Source organism: Pinus tabuliformis, chromosome 6, assembly GCF_031772625.1.
Source record: "Pinus tabuliformis cultivar Carrire ecotype Pingquan chromosome 6, CPIR1, whole genome shotgun sequence".
NCBI classification, from domain to species: Eukaryota; Viridiplantae; Streptophyta; class Pinopsida; order Pinales; family Pinaceae; genus Pinus; species Pinus tabuliformis.
The window spans coordinates 197,745,867-197,761,712 of record NC_142292.1 but is presented as its reverse complement, the minus strand read 5'-3'; positions in this window follow the sequence as shown (position 1 = coordinate 197,761,712).

Genomic DNA, 15,846 nt, shown 5'->3' with positions numbered 1-15,846 from the left:
CTTTCAAGTTATTTAGGATACCATACGGGGTATATGTCCTTCCGTCGAATGCTTTTAACGTCGTCGAAGATCGCGACAAGGTTGGAGATCCTAAAGTTTTCCAACAGCTCATCGACATAATACATGTAGATTCCCCCTCATCAATAATCGTTCGGTGAACAGTTTTGTTGAGGGCTTTCACTTGAACAAGGAAAGCTAATTGAGTTGGTAACTGAGGATCGTACCCTTTGTGGTCAAAGGATACAAGATTGGAATCCTTTGGATCAACCCCACCAATGGCTGATAACAAAGCCTGCCTTTGGGATGGACAGTTTTGTAGTACTTCAAGAGTCGACATAGCGGATGGCGATTGGGCCAAATCTTCCACTATGTTATAATGTTGTGCCGCTCTAGCGCGGGGATTAAATGTCGACTTGTGTACTACTCCCTTTGGCGGCTTTATTGTCAATTCAGGGATGGTGGGTGGTACAACTTCTGTCGAAGTTGTTGTCGAACTACTTGGTTGATCTTTATCCTTGTTTTTCGACAACTGAGGATTCCCGTAATCTTTGTTCCTTGTCGAAATCAAAGCATCATTTTGTTGTTTCGAAATTGACAACATTAGCACTTGAGACAGGGAAGCATTTCCACTATCAACCAGATTTGTTCCTGGATTTGGAAACGGATCAGTTAACACTGCTGAGGTTTTCGAACTTTTAAAGAATTTCTTAAGCTCAGCTTTGTATGGACAATCTGCTGTCCAATGATCCTCATCGCATATATAACATGGATTTTTTGGTTTCCTATTTCCAAGAGGGTTTGAAGAAGATTTTTCAGGAGATGACTCATCCTGTTTCTTCTTCTTCCCTTTGCCTTGTTTCTTCTTGCTTCCTGGTTGTTTGGTTTCTTTGCCCTTATCTGTCGATACGGCATTTACTTATGAAGCAAGAATTTCGTCTTTTGCATTTTGATCTGAAATCTTACGGGCCTTCTTGGATGTAGCCTTTGTCGATTTCGCGTTTGTCGTGCAAATCACGCCATCGCCAGCGTGAGAGTCATTGTTTGATTTAGGAGGAGGGAGAATTGAGAATTCCGGTCTAGGGGTGTCAGGTATTTTGTCGTAGAGCGTGCCGAACTGAGTATAGATCAAGTCCAGATACTGCGCACGAGCTATAACTTGCTCTTCCGTTACGACTCCCCCCTTTGCCACATCTTCCGTGATGGAAGGTAGTAAAGACTTGATAAACCATTCAGCTAATAGCTGGTCAGGAACGTACGTTTTTACCATCCTACAACGACGTCGCCACTCATGTATATGATCAGATATGTGAGTGGCCGTTGTCTGTTTGAAGTTGGTGAGGAGTTCCGTTCCCGTTTCATACCTTATCGGTAATTGAAAATGGGTTAAAAAAGTCGTGGCTAAGGTACTGAAGTTGTCGAACGAAGCTCTAGGCAATTCAATATACCATTTTGCCGCTGGACCCGTTAACATCCTCTGAAAAAGGCGAAGCCTTATCGAATCATCGTTTAAGGTGTTTGATGAACACCATAGATGAAATGTCATCACGTGATTCGATGGATCTTCACCCGGATTTCCATTAAATTTAGGAATATCTGATGGAAGTTTATGCGGAATCGCTGGCCACCAAGGGGCGTAAGCAATTGGATCGTTTGTTAACCGGTGTAAATCAGGTAACTCTAAAGTTGCCACGAATGGTAACTGTTGATTCAGGTTAGGTGAAGCATACCCAGGATATGATGGAATCACCTGAGCAGTTGGCCTTTGCATACCAACATAATGCAGTTGATGCTGGTATGACTGATACGGTTGGTGGACATGACCATTGTAAAATGGTTGATTTTGACCGTTTTGAATGTACGGCTGTCCACTGTTCGCAAAGATCTGCTGCTCAGAACCTTGGTATACTTGTTGGAATTGTGGTTGTTGGTATTGCACCAGCCACGGTTGTGAAGCCATGTGCTGTTGCGCTACACTAACCGCTGGACCAAGGTGTGGGGTAATTGTACCCGTCTGGACCTGTGTCGCCCTACTAGTTGGCGATTGTGGTTGAGTCACAGGGTCAAGGGGCTGTTGCATTACAACCTGAGAAATCTGAGGTTGGCATACAATAGGCAACGTTTGAACCTGTGACATCGTCACAATAGCTGGTGTAGTCGGGATGTTCGACATAGGTACACATTGTTGCATTGAATACACAACCCTTGGTTGTTGGGGTAGTATAGGTACCCAACCACTTGATGTAACTCCAGTATAACCTGAATACTGTTGTGAACTCCCGTATGGATATCCTCCCGGAGGTGGTAATGAAAGGGCGTAGTGCCCCCCATACGATGGTAATCCAGAACTAAAGGGAATTGTTTGCCCTTGGGGACCGGACTGCCCAAATTGACCTACAAATGGATCAATTTGTTGAGATTCAACATAAGAGTTCCCGGGTATAATTCTGGATGAACAAACAGGAACGGACCATACTGTCGAAATAGCCCCTGAGTGGGCTCTTTCTAGCGGTTGAGAGCTAGTTGGGACAGATGGTATGCCGGCGAACATTGTCGGAGTGACGGCAGGGAGTTCTGCTGTCGCTGTGTCAGTTGACACAGTCCTAGATGTTGACGGTTGTTCAGACATTTGGAGTCTATCCAAAAGATTTCCTAGCGAATCTACAGGAACTTCTACTGGCGGTAGACCAACTTCTGATGAAGTAGAAAATAGAGTGACCCCGACTCCAAAATGTGTTGGAGTACTTGCTTGCGGATCTTCTACAATTTCCTCTATCGCAATCAAACCAGGTGGAAGGGGAAGACTGTCAGGTCCGTAAAATATTTCTGGTGCCAAAGAAGGGGTTGAATCGACAGCTACATATGTTTGAAGAGCAAGACTCTCCGAACCGGTTGCAGATGGAACTGGTTCAGTAATACAAGTGTTTACTCTCAGACTAGGATCAGTATCACTGTCCCTCTGTGGCTGTTGAACTTCTTCTGTAGAGGTAGGGTTTCCAGAAATGTTTGGAGTAACCGGAATCTCGAATGTTGTTGGAACACTTGTTCTAACTTTAATAGGAGATTTGGAACCAGTTAAACGAGTTCGCTTTGTCCGTACTGGTTTCGATTCTGGAGACAAAGACGGTTGACTCGTAAGCCTCCGCGAACGACGGGGTTTCAATTGACTTTCTTCCACGATTTCGGATTACTCGATCAACTAAAATACAAAAGGGGAAATATGTTTCTGAATTAAATGAATTTTAGACGCTTTAGACACAACTTGTTTTTTCAATTTTAAAGAGTCGAGAAAAAACAAAAGATGACTCTAGTCTCCTTCGATTTTTAATGAGCCTGAAGTGACAAGTGCTCAGATGGACCTTTTCCGTTAAGGAGTCTGAAAAGGAATGAAAGGGACTGCTCTGGAGATCTAGGTAGAGGGTGTGCCAAACCAATCGCAAAACCGCAGAATACTTTTTAGGGTACGGGCGGTCAATCTTCCCGAATGCTGTGTTCAGTGCATTGCGATCAGTAGGGCGGCCGACACGGCTTCCTATGGATAAAGGTTTTATGCCTATAGGGGTCTCCCAATATATGCTCAACGGTACGTGGGAGCACAATCCGTACTGGCACTTATCGTCTCACAGTGGAGGAATCACCCAACCAACAGTGAGGACAACAGTTACCAGGCTTTACGACGCCGGAACACGTCTCTAGCCTAGACCTCTATGTTGTGCGTTAAGTTACAAAGCGTTGTTAGATTCATTCGATTTATTTTAAGTTGATCTTTCTTAGAAGTTTGCCTTTTTGGATCACCACGAGATGTAGATGTAATTCCTAAATGCAGTCTAAAGATGATAAGCAAGCTTTTATCTCTTTTCAACAATGAAAATCCTAGCTACAAGGGGAAAAGAAAGACACAATCTTTTCTCAAAGAGCAAAGAGCACACTATAAATGCACTTTTCCTAAATCAAGCCATACAAACTGTCAATATGCAAATGCACTTGTGCATGTATTTGTTTTTCACTTTCTTAATATTGATGCCTAAAAAGAAAGTTGTTGTACAAATTTGAATTCGATTTCAAGTGAAAACACAAACAAGCTTCTTTTCGAAATCAAAAAAGTAGAGACGATTACGACACTTTATGATTTTGAAGTAAACACTTGTTTCGACACTAGAAATTCACAAATTCAAACCAAAGGCAAAAGTAAAAGCGCAATCAACTGTCAACAGCAAATAAACTTTCTCCTAAGATCAAAACGACACTTACGACAGATCTAGATCTAAGGGCGACAGTATGACCAGTTTACTTTTGCAATGGGAAACTGTAAATGACGTAACAAATACACAAAAACAAATACAGTTTCTTTTATACAACTGAGGCGGAATTAAGGCAAAGAAAAGGGGTTTTCAGATAGGTACACACACTGATAACAGGCTGCAAAAATCAGAGGCAAAACTGGAAAAAGTGAGCAAAGAACCTCAGCTAGGCAGGGCTAGGCTGATCAACGCACCTGCTACACAGAGAAACTGAATTGCAACGCAGGTAGCCCTCTCGGGAACTGCGCTGAAATGCAGAGTCTCTTCACAGAGCCTGCGCTGAAGCAGAAACGAGAATTTCTTCTGGGTTCTGGGTCACGGTTTGCAGTTTAATCTATGGTTTTTGGCCGGATAAAAGCAATCAAATGTGGACAATTAGAGGGTTGATTTACAAGAGGTTTGAGAGCTATTACAAAGGGTAATCAGATCATTTGTGAGTCAATTGTTCAGATCATAAACAAGCCCAGTGAATGGACTAGAGTAGCAGATCTCTACTTTGCATTTGTAAATGGCAAATGCAGTTCGATTCGCCACTCCCGAGTTTATGAGATGAACAACAATAGAAACACAAATAAACTAACTAGACACGATCCCCAGCGGAGTCGCCATTTTGTTGTTGGGAAAAGTGTCTACTCAGAACGCCCCTATCCCACTCTAAGGTGTGATAGTGCCTTAGCAACAAACAAGGAAAACTATTTTCGTATTCTTCTTTATGAAATGTAAACGGAGAGGAAAGATGAACTAACCTGTGTCTTGCGCTAGTTTGTTGATCCAATCGCTCTCCTCTTTGTTTGCTTCCCGCTACCTGCTCCCTTACTCGCCCAGCTTCACCAAGTTCCTGCAAGATCACAGAAGAGGAAAACTAGACAAAGACATAGATTTACATTCATAAATAGCTTAGGATCAGATTAAGCTAAACATGCAAATATAACAAAACATCATTGATACACAAACATGTAGGAGAAACTCAAATAGTTTTATTGATATAGTAAGAAGATCCAAGAGGAGATACAACCACGTGAGTCCCGATCCAGCATCTACCTCCCAGCAAAGGAATCCCTTCTTCACCTCCAACAAAGCATAAATCACCCAATACTCTGATATCAATCACAAAACCAACAGCAATTCTCTGCAATGTACAAAATTCCAGCCTCCTGGATCTCTTGGTGAGGGATCCATATATAGATGTATTCAAAGGGGATGAGTCATCCCATGAGTTTATTAGTGGCTTCTCTCTGTCAGTTCTTGCTTCCACTTGGAGACTGAGAGCCTCTTACTCATCACTGGTCGAATTCAGTGAGGCAAGTGTCACTGGAGAAGATTCTGGAAGCTTCCATTGTCTCTCCACCTCGTTGAATGACTCTGCCACTTGTCATTTCCCGCTCAACGCACCCTGGTAGTGCATTCAAGTGCGTTGCAACGCACCTAGCCAGTGTATTTGGGTGCTTTGCAACGCAGGCAGCTAGTGGAGCATCTGAATTGATCCTGATTTGACTAGTTTTGAGCAGTTTCTGGTGGAGAACTTCTGGGAGAAGCTGTAATTTGTTGACCTTGTTTCTTTAGGAGCTGGAACAACATCTTTAGGGACTTAGGATCCCTTGGTTTATGGACATTTCATGCTTATAGCTGTAAGGCACAAAAATGTCTATAACACTTTTCGTTGCAATGTTGTGATGGGATATGCAATATGTGAGAAGTTCCTAATGAATCTCCTATAATAACCTTCTAACCCCATAAATTATCATACCTCATCCACATTTCTAGGAGCTTCCCACTCCATGATGGCCCTTATATTCTCTGTATCTAGTGTTATGCCTACCTTGGAAACCACATGTCCCAAGTAATGTACCTCTTTTTGTAAGTAACTGCATTTTCTAAGCTTAGCAAACAACTGATGCTCTCTTAGCAATCTCAATATTGTTGCTATATGTTTGACATTATCTTCTTAATTGTTAGAATATATGAATATATCATTAATGAATACAATAAAAAACTTGTCCAGATAAGGACGCAACACACTATTCATCAAGAACATAAAAGTAGTTGGAGCATTAGTCCAACCAAAAGGAACTACAACAAACTCATAATGTTTGTACCTAGTCCGGAATATTTCTTGTAAATGTCATATTCCTTGATGCATACTTGATGATATCTAGATCTTAGATCAATCTTCAATAACTCTGCTTCTTGCTTTAACTGATTGAACTTTTGAGAAATGACAACAAGAAATTCCAGTTTAATTTGTCCTTGAAATAAATTGTGAATTAAAATCTAATTATATTCCCATAACAACTTGTAAATAGTTAATTACGGTTAAGTGACTTGATTAACTTAGGAATTTCGAGTTGGAAGTCTATTTGTAGTCATGTATGTGTGATCCCTAATTTTTGGGGTCTAGGATGAGTTTATTTGAGTTGTAATTAGATAACTCAATTTGACTGAGTTATGGTAAGTTAAACTAGCTCTAACTGTTGGAGGAACTAGTAGAGATATAGTAGTGAGTTGGTGCACTGGTGCATCGTCAGTGCTACTCTAGCTAACTGGAGATTCACTCAAGAAAAACTCATGCATGTCAGTTAAGAGAAAGACCCAGTTGAGACTAGAGTACAGGTACAATGTACTATAATCTGTATGATTTTTCGAGTTGTAAATATCATGCATGCAATCAATTATGGACCTAAGTTTGGATTGCGCAATTATGGAGGAAGGATTTCCCAATTAAATATGGGCTAATCCTCTGAGGAATTGTGCAAGGAAATAGGGTCTTGGAAGGCAGCAGAATTGGCTAATTGTTGGCTAGAGCAGGCTTGTGAGGCAAAGAGTTGAATCTACAGGAAAATCTACATGGTATCGGAGCTAAAGACATTATACTAGAGGAGGTTTCAAGTTTGGGGTTACAAGTGAAATTCAAATTTGCAATTCATACTTCAGGATCGGAAAATGGTTTTCTAGGTTTAAGACTCGAGTAAGCCTTGGAAGGCAACTCGAATTACATAGCATGGAAGGATAGGACGGAAGCACTGCTGAGGACAATGGCCTGAAGGAATTCATTGATCAAGAAATTTGTAAGCCACCAGCATCGACTGCTAATGATCTGGCCGAATGGAAGAAGTGTGTGGAAAAGATGAGGCAAATTATTATTGAGGGAGTTCGAGACCACATTCTCTCAAGTCTCCATGGAAAGGAAACTCCATACTCATTGTGGAAGACATTGACCTACCTGTTTCAGAATAGTAGTGATGATAGGAAGTTGGAACTGAAGGACAAACTCAGAAAGATCAATATGGAGAAGGGCAACTCAATTTAGAAATACTTGACCAAGTTCACTCATTGTCATGATGAGCTAGGAAGTGTTGGGATTACCGTTACCGAGGATGATATGGTGATTCTAGCTCTTCTAGGACTCCCCAAGAGTTGGCATAGTTATCAGGACTCTGTCAATGGAAGGGAGAAGCTGCCAAATTGGGAACAACTGTGGTCATATTTGATGTAGGAAGAGATCAAAAGGAACACTAGAGATGATTCCTCATCAAAGACTGATGATGAGGAAAATTGTGCCTTAGCATGTAAGGAAAATAAAGGGAAGGAGAGGGTGTCCCATTCCAAATTGGATTTTTGTCATGGAGGCAAGAGGAAGGACATGTCGAAAGTCAAGTGCTTTCATTGTCACGAGTTGGGACTCTTTGCTACAAATTGTCTGCCCAAGAAGTCCAATAATAAGTCCTCAAGAGGAGCGGTGGGTGAGGCTCTTGCCTCTCAATCCAAATTGGACTTTACCCTCATTGCATGGATGATGTCATCAATCATGGGTAGTGTATGGTACCTAGAAAGTGGAGCTTCATTCCACATGACCAGAAACATGGAGCTCTTCAGTGACTTGGAGGAGAAGGATGTCCATATGCATATCGAGATGGGTGACGACAAGAGGTATAGTGCTACTGGATTGGGTGAGGTTGCCTTTCAAAGGGATTTGGGTGCTCCTCACACCTTGAGAGATGTTATGTATGTTCCCAGGTTGAATAAGAACTTGGTATTTGTTTCCATGCTAAAGGATAGAGGCTATAATGTGATCTTTAGTGAAGGAAAGGTGTTCCTTTGTCACATAGCCACGGGACAGGTAAAGAGGATAGGGATTTAGGTGAAGAATCTCTACAAGTTGGAGGTAGAATATTATGCTACATTGAGCATTAAATCAGAGAAGGTGTAGAGCTGAGACATCGATGAGTTGAGGCTTAGGTGGTTGAGTCACTTGCATCATGGGCCTTTTAAAATCATGCAGCAAATTTCTTTTGGTTTGCCCAAAGGTACGCTAGAGCAAATTGATACATGCAAGGGTTGTACTTTGGGAAAATTCACCAAAGATTCCTTTCATGATAGAGACAGTCGAGCACAATCGATTCTAGAGTGAGTCCATTCAAATATGTGTGGACCATTATAGACAACATCCACAATCAAACACAGCTATTATGTTATATTTGTTGATGATTTTTCTTGTAAATGATGGATCTTTTTCATGCAGAAGTAAGATAAAACATTTGAAAAGTTTTTTGAATTTAAAGAATTGATCAAGAAAGAATCTAGCAAGAAGGTTAAATCTCTGAGGAGTGATAATGGTGGTGAGTATGTCTCAAATGAGTTTAAGAATTTCTGTGTGGAAGAAGGGATTAAATAGGAGTTGACGACGCCCATAACCCACAACAAAATAGGGTGGATGAAAGGAAGAACAAAATCATTGTAGGGGCAGCACAGGCAATGTTGCATGATCAAGGCCTACAACTATACTTGTGGGTTGAGGCATACAACACATTTGTTTATTTCCATAACAGAAGCCCTCACCAAATTCTTGGGAAGGAGGCTTTCTCAAAGAAGAGACCAGATGTTGGTCACTTTAGGATTTTTGGGTCATCGGTATATTTTCATGTGACCAAATATGCACGGAAGAAGATTGAGCCAACAACTAAGTTAGGGATATTTTTAGGGTACACTGATACACCTCACAACTATCGGGTGTACCTGCCAACCAGCAGGATGATATTGGTTCGCAAGGATATCAGATTTGATGAGGAGAAGGCCATGTGATGTTCCCTTGAGAGGGAGCTTCAGCTATATGTAGTTGAGGAGCTTTTAGATCCTTAGGTTGAGGAGCCTTAGATTGATGTGGAGAAACCACATGCAAAGTATCTGGGAGTGGAGGCATCCACTCAGGCAATGTCTTCCAGAGATGAGAGAAAGTGTACCAGAGAGGCTAATAGGTTATTGCAGGATACGTGAGAGAATGTGGGAGCACCCACATCACAATGCAGGCAGAGGAGGTCACCTGAGAGGTACATTGGATACATGGCTCTTATGAGAAAATGTGTTGAGATAGAGCCATATTCCTTTGAGGAAGCAGTGAAACAACCAGTTTGGGATGTAGTCCCAAGACTTGAAGAAAAGTAAGTGGTGAGCTCTCAATGGATTTACAAGGTAAAGTAAACAACATATGCTAGTTTTGATGTGGGAAATACATCTTGAAACTATTGTAAAACTGAGTACCTTCTCAAGACATTTGCATCCTCAACTTCCTTACCTTTTTCACTAGAAATATGCATTGCAAATAACAAATGACCTTTCCTACGACTGCCCTTTCCCTGCATAGTTTTCACCATCCTAACTGATGTTTATTTCTTCTCACCCTGTAAGATTCTCTATTCCAAACACTCAATAAATTTTTTATAACAGTCCACCTTCGTCCTATGGAGATATAACCAATCCATACCCAAACTTATGCTATATGATCCTAATGGGAAAACATTCAAATGTGTTTATGTAGGCATACCATTCAACTCAAATGCACAAGCTCTTACCCAATGATGAACTCACTTCTTTGTACCTATATCCAAATACACTAACCAAGACTCTACATGTACTTATTTATTCAAACCACACTTATCCACTAGGTTAGGGTTAATATGACTATAATTAGATATAGGGTTAATCAAAATAGAAAAAACTTGATCACAAAGCTTACCATCCATCTCTATAATAGATTCATGATGATATGTCTGCTTGTTATCCAACGCTACATAAATCCTAGGAACACTCTGTCCAACATCCCCAACCATCTGTGCCTCCTTGGCACTATAAATATGTGGTCTACCACCCCGACATTGTGGAAAATATCTCTGACGATGATCTTTGCCACAAGTCCAATATGGTATGGGCTTCCTATCATCACCCTTGTTCTGCTCAAACCAAAATTTCTATCCTTTGTCAGATGCATTGAACTTCTTTTGTGGCATTGCATTCTCTTTGTTACTTGTGTCCCGAGGCCTTGCCTGTTTCTTGTCCCATTTCCCTTCCATTCCAATTTAGTCTCATATTTGTTCTTTGATTGATCATAACAATGTTTTATCTTATGGATGGCCTCCTCCAGTGATCTAGGCTCATCAAACTCAATCTATCCTTAAATTATATTGGAAACCCACTGATGAGTTTATGAATCTTGGCCTTCTCCTCCTTGAAGTAAGGCACATACCTCAACAACTTGAGAAATATGGTAGTGTACTCCTCATTATTCATAGATCCCATCTTTAGCTCATAAAACTCTTTTTCATTATCGTCATAGTACCTCTCCGATAGGTACTTCTTCCTGAATAGTCTCTCAAATTCACTCCAAATAAAATCCTCCTAATAAATATCTTTTACCTTCTTTACATATTCCCACAAGATATTTTCTTTACCTTTGAGATTAAATGTAGCTATTTTGACCTTCATGTTCTCTGAGTAATCATGTATCCTAAAGAAGTTATTCATTCCAAGCAACCATGCTTCTACATCTTGTGATTTATTCATTTCCCATCAAATGTAGGTGGATTTTCTTTCTTGAAGTCATTCGGAAAAATATCCCCTACCACTCATCCTGTAAGGATGATAACGATGATGACCATGATACCTGTCAAAACCAAAACTAGAATAGTACCTGCGTCGATCACCTCTACATTCTGGTGTATCCAATAATCTATTATCCTTGATTATGTCATCTCTATCTAAATTGTTCCCATTACGAAATCCCCTACCATATGCCCCATTAGTCATATCATCCTATCTATAGCTAATCCGAGGTGGTCCCTGCCTCTACAATTCTAACAGACTCTAAAGAATTACTGCAGTGACTTCTACTTGTTTCTCCTGTGCCTACATGATTCTATCATTATCTGCTTTACAACTCCTTATTTCATCCTTCAAACTCCTCAATGTGTCTACTAAATCATAAGAGTTCCCAACACCATGCTACTCATCTGATTTGTAGGGAGAATCTCTATAATCTACCATCTTGCTAGTCATGTTTGATCTCTTCTCCCTGCAAGGTATATTATGTGAAACAAACCAAATCATAAAAAAACCAATGTACCTTAGCATAGTTTGGGAAGGATATCTCGTCTGCATTACCAACCATATTAGTGAAATATATACATATAAACATAATCATATCAATATTTATTCATAGTTTCAACCATTATTTAGTCATCAATGCATGACCATACCAACCACATGTTATGACCTCATGAATGAAAACTACAACCACATCAACGTATGCATAATGATATATAAGAAATGACATGCATAACCAACATACACTCATGACAACCACATACAACCACAACACCATCAACTTTGATATGTCAACACCACTACAATCATGACAAACACCATGCATATGTAATAAGCACATAGCCCACAAGCACAAGGACCTATATGCAATTGACATGTACATATGAAAACACATTCATACAAGGGGAATGAAAACAAGACATCACCTAAGGAGAATAGAACCTTGCTCTAATACCACTCTATAATACCTTCCTCCCACATCTAACCAAGTAACTGGCCAGCTGGGGTAAACATGTGAGGAAGAGTTACTATGATATGATTCAAATACCTATGTAATAGTTAAGGAAGTGGAACTGATGGAACACAAACAACCTGACCTTCTACACTTGCAACAAAACCCCAGGAGCCATCAACCCCATCCAAGTGTAGGATCCATCCAACCCATCCAGGTGACCAGCCCTTGAGATAAACTGAGATTTTGCAGCCTTAAAGCCTCGGTCTCTCCCTTGACATGGGCATGCATGCGACTGGGACCCTCCAGTCACTCCCACAGCAAGGCATGCGTGCGACTAGGGACTTTTACAGGTAGTTATGTGCCAATGATGCCGAATTTTGTGCCACTTTTTCAGGGTTGGGATTGAAGCCATTTCCCAAAACTCCATGAAACTTCTAGAAATGAAATATAACTTCAAAGTAATGGTAAAAATGAAAATACTTAAACAAGGACTTGATTGGTCCCCTACTAGCCATGATAGGAATTTCATCAAATAAGTCACAAATATCCATTCTACAAGTCTAAACAACAAATCTGAGCATATGGATCTCATACTTATCTGAGAATCAATAAGAAGAATTTATGCCAAATCACAATAACTGAATTACCATATGTTAAGCTATATATTAATTTACATTCAGTTATTAACCAAAACATGACAAGAGTCATACATTATTACTGTCATAAAATTCATTCATAACCAACATATAACCAATAGAAATATCAAGGATATAACAACCATACAAGCCACATATAAACAAGTATATTTACCCATAAAATACCAAGGATAAAGAGAGCTCTTATTGATGAATGCAAAGGTCAATAAGGTTCGGGACTTCCATGTTCCACCTGACCATAGATAGTTGAAACAAGTCTCTCTTCTGCCAATCACCCCTGTGCCATATTCCAAGCATGAATGTGGGTTATCATAGAACAAATCCATCAAAACCAAACCATGGCTTCCGGAGGAAAAGCCACCTCAACCCTCAACTAGTGATTCCATAGCATGGTCAAACATCACTAACCATCACCAGATTAGTCTCTACCCAAGCTATCCAAGGCTCCAAAGAGTTTTTTCAAGGATATAAAAACCATACAAGCCACATATAAACAAGTATATTTACCCATAAAATACCAAGGATAAAGACAACTCTTATTGATGAATGAAAAGGCCAACTAGGTTCAAGACTTCCATGTTCCACCTGACCATAGGTTAGCTGAACCAAGTCTCTCTTCTACCAATCACCCCTGTGCCATATTCCCAGCATGAATGTGGGTTCTTTTTTGGTCTTTACTTATTAAAGTAAGTTAAGCTCTTAATTCCTTCATCAACCCGAGAAAGTACACTTAGATGTGCTCACCTAAAGTATATAGATCTAGAAGGATCTAGGGTTCTAATGACAACCTAGTGAATGAAATTAATAGTGCTCTCTTACAAGAGATCCTTCATTGTCTTTTCAATCACTCAAGCATCAATCTAGATAAAACAAATCTTATGAAATTCTGATTGCATAAGTAACAAAAACAGATTATTAATGACTGGTTAAAATCCTAACATTCCCTTACAAGAATATTGCTCAATAGAACTTTTCCCAATCATAATAATCTAAAGTAATTTCAATAACAAATTAAATCAAACAGTGAATAATATGAGTAATGTTGCAAACCAATAACAATTGAATATTTTTACTAGAATCACCTATCAAACTGAAAATTGAATTTAACAACTACAATTTGAATCACTTGGAAATAAAACCATAACTATCTTCAAAGTCAAAGCCAATAAGCAAATATGGAAATTGTATGACAACAAGCATATATATATCAATTTCAAGATCAAAATTGGTTGAATCCTTTTACAAGGTTCTTTTCACAATGAATGCAAGCCCTTTTCAATTGATAAATTTAATAACATAACCTTTACTTCTGTACATAAAATAACTTCTGACTTTTGAATTCTAATATGCAACTAGTAAGGAAACTTGAAAACGAGTGTACCAGTGTAGTGATGAGGGCCCTTCAACACCTCACAAGCACACTATAAAATGATTCAGAAGAGTCTAGCTACTGGATCTTGAGACATAAACTTGATGATGAAGTCTGTATTAAGTCTAAAATAAAAAATGCACAAACTGTACTTTCATATGTTCACAATCTAGCTCTAAAACATATTCTTCTTCCATAAGTTATTTATCATGAATCCTATAACAAAAAAAGCTATTCCTCCTCCATATTATCCTAACAAAATTCTATTAATTACATCCAAGAAGGTCGAAATTGAATCAGTTCCTTCATTTATGCAAAAATTCTCAAAATAGAAATTATTCTCTTCACAAAATCTAGAAATCTTGCTGAAGTGGCTGGGTTTGACCATCATTGACCAGACACTTGTTTCCTTCAAAACCGAAAGTGGATAGGTGATCCACCATTCGTGTACATTTTACTTCATGCCCACAATCTTCAAATTCGCTCACCTGCTATGCAAAATGTCAAACATTGGAGCATTTATAGGGAGTCACAACTTCTTGTAATTTTCTGAAAAATGTCATTTTTAACATAATAATTTCAAAAATTAATTTCAAGCTAAAAATAATGATAATGACATCATATCATTTATTTTCTAAGGATTATAGTTGGAATATGAAGGTTAAATGGTCAAAAATGATAGTCAAAAGAGGATTTTAAGTGGAATGGACAATCATAATTTGATACCAACATTCCACCAAACTCAGGATTTTGCATGCCCTCATGAAAATAAGGTCTAACTTGTCAAATTCTAACTTTTTCCTCTGCATCTGCTTCTGCCTCTACTACCTAAAGTAAAGCGTTGTTATTCATTTATGCTTCATACTCTGTCTTCAGGATTTGATACTTGGTTTTAATTGCTTTCTTTTTCTTATAAAGTTTGTAGGCCTTCCTACAAATTTTCATTTTATAGGCTGTGAGTTTCTTAACCTTCTTTTTCAATTTTTCATTCTCATCTTGAAATTTCTTGCTTTTTATTTTGAGTGTCTCATTTTCTCTTTTCACCACTCTTTCCAAAACCTCTGATTCCATAAGCTGCTATTGTAACTTCTCAACTTTCCTTTCTATTTTTCTTTTCTTTTTACCTGAGGCTTTCTGTTCTTGTTGCTCCTTTTCCTTGTCTTTATTTTCCAATCCTTGTATGTAGTCATACTGTGCCTATTGTAGAATATCATCCTCCTCCATCGTTTTCCATTTCTGACCTAACTTAGTCTTTCTAGACTTTCTTGTGTAAGTGGAGAAAATTTTATCCTGTTCAGCCCTTTCAGCCTCCTCCCTTACCATCCTCCTTGTTTTGATACTACTGCTGGATGGAACAGAGTTACTTAGTCTGTACTCTGAAAAGTCTTCCTCTATAGCATCTACATCAATCAATAGTTCTGCATGTTGCTGCCCTTCCTTTAAATTCTATTGTTCCTCCTATGGATTCTGTTGCTTTGCTTGCTCCTCATCTGTCATAAACTCATTAGTCACCAAGAATTTCTTCCATGTCACACTTATCTTTTGCAGTTCAAATTCAATCAAGATTTTTACCAAACCAAAATGGTATAGGCTCCTATCCTGATTTTTCCTTTGTTTTTGTATGGTCTTATACATTTTAGTCAGGCTTTGCAAAATAAAATATGGTAAGATTATGATGCAGTCTCCTCTTAAATG